Source organism: Alexandromys fortis, unplaced genomic scaffold, assembly GCF_014885135.2.
Source record: "Alexandromys fortis isolate MF-2015 unplaced genomic scaffold, M_Fortis_MF-2015_v1.1 scaffold_209, whole genome shotgun sequence".
Lineage (NCBI taxonomy): Eukaryota > Metazoa > Chordata > Mammalia > Rodentia > Cricetidae > Alexandromys > Alexandromys fortis.
Genome location: NW_026068090.1, coordinates 833,415 through 840,397, shown reverse-complemented (window position 1 = coordinate 840,397; position 6,983 = coordinate 833,415). Strand labels below are relative to the sequence as shown.

The window sequence follows — 6,983 nt, the reverse complement described above, 5'->3', positions numbered from 1 at the left end:
TTTGTTTTTTTTTTTTTTTTTTTTTTTTTTTTTTTTTTAAATGTTTTCTTATTTATTATGTGTACAGTGTTCTGCCTGCATGTATACCTGCAGGCCAGAAGAGGGCACCAGATCTCATTAACAGATGGTTGTGAGCTGGGCGGTGGTGGTGCACACCTTTAATTCTAGCACTCAGGAGGCAGAGACTGGCGGATCTCTGTGAGTTCGAGGCCAGCCTGGTCTACAAGAGCTAGTTCCAGGACGGGAACCAAAAAAGCTAAGGAGAAACCCTGTCTCAAAAACAAACAAACAAACAAAAAAACAGAAAAAACAAAACAGATGGTTGTGAGACACCATGTGGTTGCTGGGAATTCAACTCAGGACCTTCGGAAGAGCAGTCAGTGCTCTTAACCTCTGAGACATCTCTCTAGCCCCCTTTTTTTGGTTTTCAATACAAGATTTCTCTATGTGTATCTCAGCTGTCCTGGAACTCATTCTGTAGACCAGGCTGGCCCCAAGCTCACAGAGATCCTCCTGCCTCTGCCTCCTGTGCTGGGATTAAAGGTGTGCGCTGCCACTACCACCCGACATGAACATGTATTTTAAAATATCAAATATTTTTTTTTAACTGTTCTTTGGTGGCTATAACTTTAGAGCAGAGATGATCTTGTGTAGCACCAGCTTCCAGTGAATTTTCCAAAGTTAAGACTGGAAGTGAAGCTCTAATATGACGACTCTCTTTGTCGGTGCTGGTGCTGTGGCTATAAGTGTTCTTTCTTGTATGTTTATAAGCATGGGTGTGCATGCCTATACAGACATGTACATGTGAGTGGAGGCCCAGGACAATCTTGGATGTCCTTTCTTAGTTGCTACCCACTTTTTTGAGATAGGATCTCTTAATGGCCTAGAGCTTGCCAGGCAGGCTGAGCTGAGTAGCCAGAGCGCCCCAGTGCTGAGGGTCTGCGTGGGCACGCTGTCTGATGAGCTAGGTCCTCAGGCTTGCAGGGCAAGCACCTCACCAACCAAACCATCTCCCCAGTCCCTAAAGTACCTTTTAAAATTTAAAATATATTTTTAGATTTATTTTCTGTGTATGAGTGTTTTGTCTGTATGTATGTAAGCACACTATAAATGCACCTGGTGTCTGGTGCCTGTGGAGGTCAGGAGATTGCCAGATGCTCTGCAACTGGAGTTTAAGATGGATGTGAGCTTCATGGGTGCTGAAAACTGAACCTGGGTCCTGTGCAAGAGCAGACAGTGCTCAGTGCTTTAACTGCTGAGCCATCTCTCCAGCCCTATCCCTCCAACCTTCTTATATACAGTTTTTAAAAAATTATATACGCCAGGCAGTGATGGCACATGCCTTTAATCCCTGAGTTTGAGGTCAGCTTGGTCTACAAAGCGAACTCTAGGACATCCAGAGGTGTTACACAGAGAAACCCTGTCTTGAATGTATGAATATACATGTATAAATATTTAATATTATATAACTTTTATGCACGCACACACACACGCAGGTTCTCATATAGCCCTGGCTGGCCTGGAACCCACTATATAGCTAAGGATGACTTGAATTCCTGATCCCCTCTGCCTCTGCTTCCTAAGTGCCAAGTACAGGCATGTGCCACCATACCTGGCTTTGTAAAAATCTTTTGTTTCCAGAGAAAACAGATCATTTAAGTTTATTTTTATCAATTTAGGTATTAAAGCTGGCAAGAATCGATTCCTACTCATGGTCTGTCCTATATCTATCTCATTTGCACGATAACTTAATAGTTCCACCCCTCTGATGCTGAGCTCAGCTTTTGAACCAGCCAGTGAGATACTGATAAAATGAAAACAGCCAGGCGGTGGTGGCACATGCCTTTAATCCCAGCACTCGGGAGGCAGAGGCAGTGGATCTCGGTGAGTTCGAGACCAACCTGATCTACAGACTTAGTTTCAGGACAGGCTCCAAAGCTAAAGAGAAACCGTCTCGAAAAACAACAACAACAAACAAACAAACAACAACACCTCCTCTCCCCAAGATTTAATGTTTTGTTTTGGGCACAAACTCAAGAGTCTTTTATATGCTAGGCAAGAAGTGCTCTAGCATTCGAGGCCAGCCTGGTCTAGAGGAGCTAGTTCGGGACAGGCACCAAAGCTACAGAGAAACCCTGTCTCGAAAAACCAAAAAAAAAAAAAAAAAAAAAAAAAAGAAGTGCTCTAGCATTGAGCTACGTTTCCAGCCTAGCCAATAGAAACTTTATAGGAAGACTTGCTGTCCTGCTGTCTGCCTCAGCTGAGGCCAGACAGACAAGTCTACAGTCAGCCAGTATCAAGACTGGAAGGGACTGCAGGCAGATGTATGAACTCAGGCAAAATAAGAACCATCAGGTAACTCAGAGTCATCAAAGAAAGAATAAATGCTTGTTTTAAGCCACTGTGATTTTGGATGGTTTGATACACAGCAATAGCTAACTGACCCATTCCCCAGCTGCACTTTGGACAAAACTTTATCATCATGTTTTCCTACTTGTGAAATGAAGACAAACCCTACCTGCAGAGCTATGGTATGGTCTAACAGCAGATGCTCAATAGCGGGAAGAAGCTGTACTGTCAGTACTGGACCGTGTGTTACAAGCCGAGGCAAATACTCTAGGAACTGAGTTAGACCTTCAGTCCTCTATACTAATTTCTTTATTATTTATTTAATTTCCATTTTCTCCCTGTAAACTTGAGGACAGGGACAAGAAGGTAGACTTCTGTTTTGATAAATACTCTATACTGAACTTGACAAAAACTAGGTACTGGTTTGATGGATACATGGAGTAATTAAGGAATACATGATGACTTAACTGTGTCACAAACAAGGCCTGCCTTCTAGCCCAGATGGTGCCTGCTGCTCTCTGGAGTCAGCTGCTGTTTTTGTTTTCTTTTTTCTCTTTCTTTCTTTCTATTTATTTATTTATTTATTTATTTTTTGTTTTTGTTGTTTTTTGGAGCCTGTCCTGGAACTAGCTCTTGTAGACCAGGTTGGCCTTGAATTCACAGAGATCCACCTGCCTCTGCCTCCTGAGTGCTGGGATTAAAGGTGTGCACCACCACTGCATGGCTATACATGGTATTTTTAACTTTACTTAACCAATTCCAGGTTGACAAAAAATTCCAGTTTGGAGAATTACTAAGAATTTTAATCTGTTTTATTGCTAGCCAATTCCTGCCCTTTCTCCAGCATGTTGTGACGTAAGTTGTAGTATCAGGTCAGGAAGCGGATGGGAGACTGACAGCCTAGCTTAAAGCAGGTTTCTGTGTCTGGACTGCAGGTGGAGGGAAGAAATCAAAGGATGCCATAAAAATTGGCTGTGCAGCCAATATGTTCTGGAATTCCCAAGTGCCAGAGGAAAGCCCAAGGATGTTTGACTCCTGTCTGCTGACTCCATCTCATCCTCACCATATTCTGCATTCCGGCCAAATCCAGTAGCTCACAGTAAGGTCCCTGCATGCCCACGAGCCGCTCCGATGGAAAGTTTCCCTTTCCAGAATGATCTGCTTGGAATGTATTTCTTTCAACATTCCCTTTGTTACTCTTGCTTCAGGAGCCAACTCCAGCTTGAACTTTTCTGAGGAAAATTTCCTTATCTCCAAATCTGGATGAGGAGTCTCCCCGCTCTGTGCTCGCCATCCCCTATACTTACTGCCATGGCAGCACCCAAAGCGCTCGCTCTCATTATCTGCTCTCTGTCTGCCTGACCAGACTCCAGCAGGGCAGGCAACGTGTTCTTCTCATGGTTGGATGTCCTCGTCTACTCACACCTGACTGCTACAACCAGATAAATGACACAGAAGGACAGGAGCATTATAACTGAGGGACCTAACCTGGTTATTTCTCAAGTGACTGGGAGACCTCTGAAGGATAAGTACAGGAGGAAAAGATGGGCATTCCAGGGGCTTAGGTATAGCTGAGGGACAAAAAGTACTTAGTATGTATTAGGTGCTGGGTTGACTTTCACAACCTACTTTCTACAAGAAAAAAAAAGACATGCATTACAGCTGTGGACAAAGGCCAAGTCTCCATGGTGACATGTTCTAGTGTGTGCTCAGAAATTTGGAAGACCTTAAAGTGATATGAACTAGAATGGAAAACAGGAGTATTATGGTTACAGCGTACAGGCTAGAGAGGTGGGCAGAGCCACCTGAGATGCTCCTTTATTCTAACAACAGCAGGAAGCCACAGGATGTATATAGAATTGGGGCTAAGGAGAGTGAACAATATCAGATTTTCATCTAAAAATTATTTTTGTTGAAGTATACAAAGTATCTAGAAGGGAATGCAGGAAAGGGAGGATGGTAGGTAGGGCTGAACAAACATGTACACTTAGGAGGCCGAGGCAGGATGATCACACATTTGAGGACAACTTGGATGGCAAAGGAAGATCAAGTCTTTAGAAGAAAAACCAACAGTGGGGCTGGAGAGATAGCTCCGAAGACCATGTGCTGCTCCTGGAGAGGGCCTGGGTTTGCTTCCCAGCACCACACTGGAAGCTGCAGATCAGGGGACCGGATGCTCTCCTCTGACTTCTCTGTGCAACAGTCCTGGCTGTCCCGGAACTCGCTTTGTAGACCAGACTGACCTCAAACTCACTTGAGATCCACCTGCCTCTGCCTCCCAGGTGCTGAGATCAAAGGTGTGTGCTACCACTGCCCAGCTCAGAGGGCTCTTGTACACATGTGTCATGTCACATAAATAATAACAAAGTTACTACTTATGTAGCACATATAAAATAATAAGTCTTTCAGCCGGGCGGTGGTGCTGCTGTCTGTAATCCCAGCACTCAGGAGGCACAGGCGGGTGTTTGTTAGCTCTGTGAGTTTGAGGCCAGCCTGGTCTACAAAAGAAGGTCCAGTATAGCCAAGGCTACACAGAGAAACTCTTTCTCAAAAAAAAAAAAAAAAAAAAAACCCACACCCATTAAAAAAAGACATTTAGCTAGATGTGGTGGTGTACACCTTTAATCCCAGTATTTAGGGAGGGAGTTGCAGGGGGAATTATATGAGTTTGTCTCAAAAAAACAAAAACAAAAATAAAAAATAACAACAACAAAAAAAAACATTTAGGGGCCTAAGGGATGATTTGGAGGTGAGGGAATGAAGGAGAGTAGATTTTATCAAAACACATTGTATGCATGTATAAAATTCTCAAACAATAAGAAAAAGGCACTTAGGTATTAAGTGGACCATATTATAAATGGAAGTGTTAGTAAGGATAACACTTGGGGGGTTGTGAATATTGTGGGATTACTGGATGAATCCCAGGTTTGGAAGAGAGGGCTGGAGTGCATTGAGAAACAGTGAATTTGACATGCCTCATATCTATCCTGAAAGAGTTGCTGGGGCCACAAGTGCTTCCCCAGATGGGGCATTTAAAGATGAAGGCTTGGCTGGGGGTGCAGATGGCAATAAAGGTGTGGGTGTAGTGAGGTGGGGCAACAGAAGAGCAAACCCAGAGACCTCAGGCGTCCTGGCAGCTGTTTCCTGCTTAATTTAAACGCATTTGACTCCCATTGCCTTCAGTCTCTAGTTTCCTTTCTTCATTAATAATTTCAAGGCTGGATCTGAAACTCATTCATGTTGAAGTGTAAATAACTCAAGATGGTCATACATGTTCTTTTTCCCTCAGGCAGTTTAACATAATCCTTGGGACAATAAAAGCTGCTGTAGATGTAGCCAGCCAGGCTACAGAGAGATAGTTTGGCCTTACAGAAGCGGAAATCTACTTCTAGCTTTGAAATTGGTGTTGTGTGATCTTGGGCAAGTCACTTATCTCTGGGTTTCAGTTTTTCAATCTGTGGAATGGCGATAAATATCCTTGACTCATAGAGTTGTTTTAATGAAAAAAGAGTGTAAAAGAATGTGAGAAGTTACTAAATCTGACATGAGGAATGTAGAAGAAATGAAGATGTAAACTGTATCTTTGAGAGGCCCACCAGGCAGGAATGTAGGAGGAAAAGGCAACACTCATATGCACGTGGATGGGAGAAACCTGCTTATTCCTGTGATATTTTCTACATTTCCAGAATTAAGGGCCGTGAATTACTCAGATGTTAAACAAATCCTGGTTCTCTAGAGGAAAACCAACACCATGCCCGAGGGAGTTTCTGATTTCCCTGTGTCTGGGATTTGAGGCATTAATACTAGGGAAGCGCCATGCTGGTATTGAGGAGCCAAAATACGTATGGGTATGATATCCATGGTCCCCCAGTTTATCTCAAGGGTTGTTGTATTCACCGTGAACAGAGATGAGTGTTTGGGGAGAATCTCAGGTCCCCGATTGCAAATGTTCTTACTCCTTTTGTGGAATCCTTTCCCTTTCAGAGATCTCTAGTGTCCTAGAAAGGGTTTCCTGTTTTCCCGCCCAACTCACCCGCAGTTTCTTACCCTCCGGTCTCAGCGTCCCACTGCCTGCTGGTTACTCAGCGCAACTCCATGGTAACTATCTTCGTCACCACGCCCCAGATTAGCGCAGTGAACGTGTTCGTAGTGCCTTCTGGGACTTGTAGTTCAGTCGGGGGCAGGACGCCGAAGCCGCGGGGATTGCTGGGACTTGTAGTTCTTGTTACCGTCAAGGCAAGACCGGGATCCGGAAGTAGTATTACTGTTTCTTCCTTTATTGTGGCCCTCGCTCTTCCTTTTCCCGGGTCCTTCAGGGTGCCCGGCTAACAGCAGCCGACCCGGGCCAATGAGAGGGCGACGAGAGGGGGCGGGACCATAGTTTAAACTAATCGTGTCTTCACCGTGCGGGATATATTGCGAGGCGGAGTGGAGTCGGGTGTGCGAGTGGCGGAGCTGCGAGCGGCCAGGTAACCGGCGCGGGTCCTTGGCTGACGTCAGGGCATGGCCAGGCCTAGAGAGGGATTGCTGACCACTCCGGTGCAGGAGGAAGGCCTTCATAACCGAGGGTGAAAGGGGAGCCAGGTTTGTGGGAACCGGGAATGTTCAAGGTGGTGGATCTGTTTGGGGTCTTG

General features: G+C 44.8%; 1 protein-coding gene across 1 annotated transcript in view; it reads right to left on the bottom strand.

Annotated features, from left to right (window-relative positions):
* The window catches only part of Lrrc51 (leucine rich repeat containing 51), an 18,597-nt gene extending 12,133 nt beyond the window's left edge, over nucleotides 1–6,464 (bottom strand). The window contains exon 1 of the mRNA XM_050122576.1: nucleotides 6,397–6,464. The gene's annotated coding sequence lies outside the window, so the exon portion shown is untranslated. The remainder of the gene's footprint in view (nucleotides 1–6,396) is intronic.
* Between the last annotated feature and the right edge of the window lie 519 nt (nucleotides 6,465–6,983).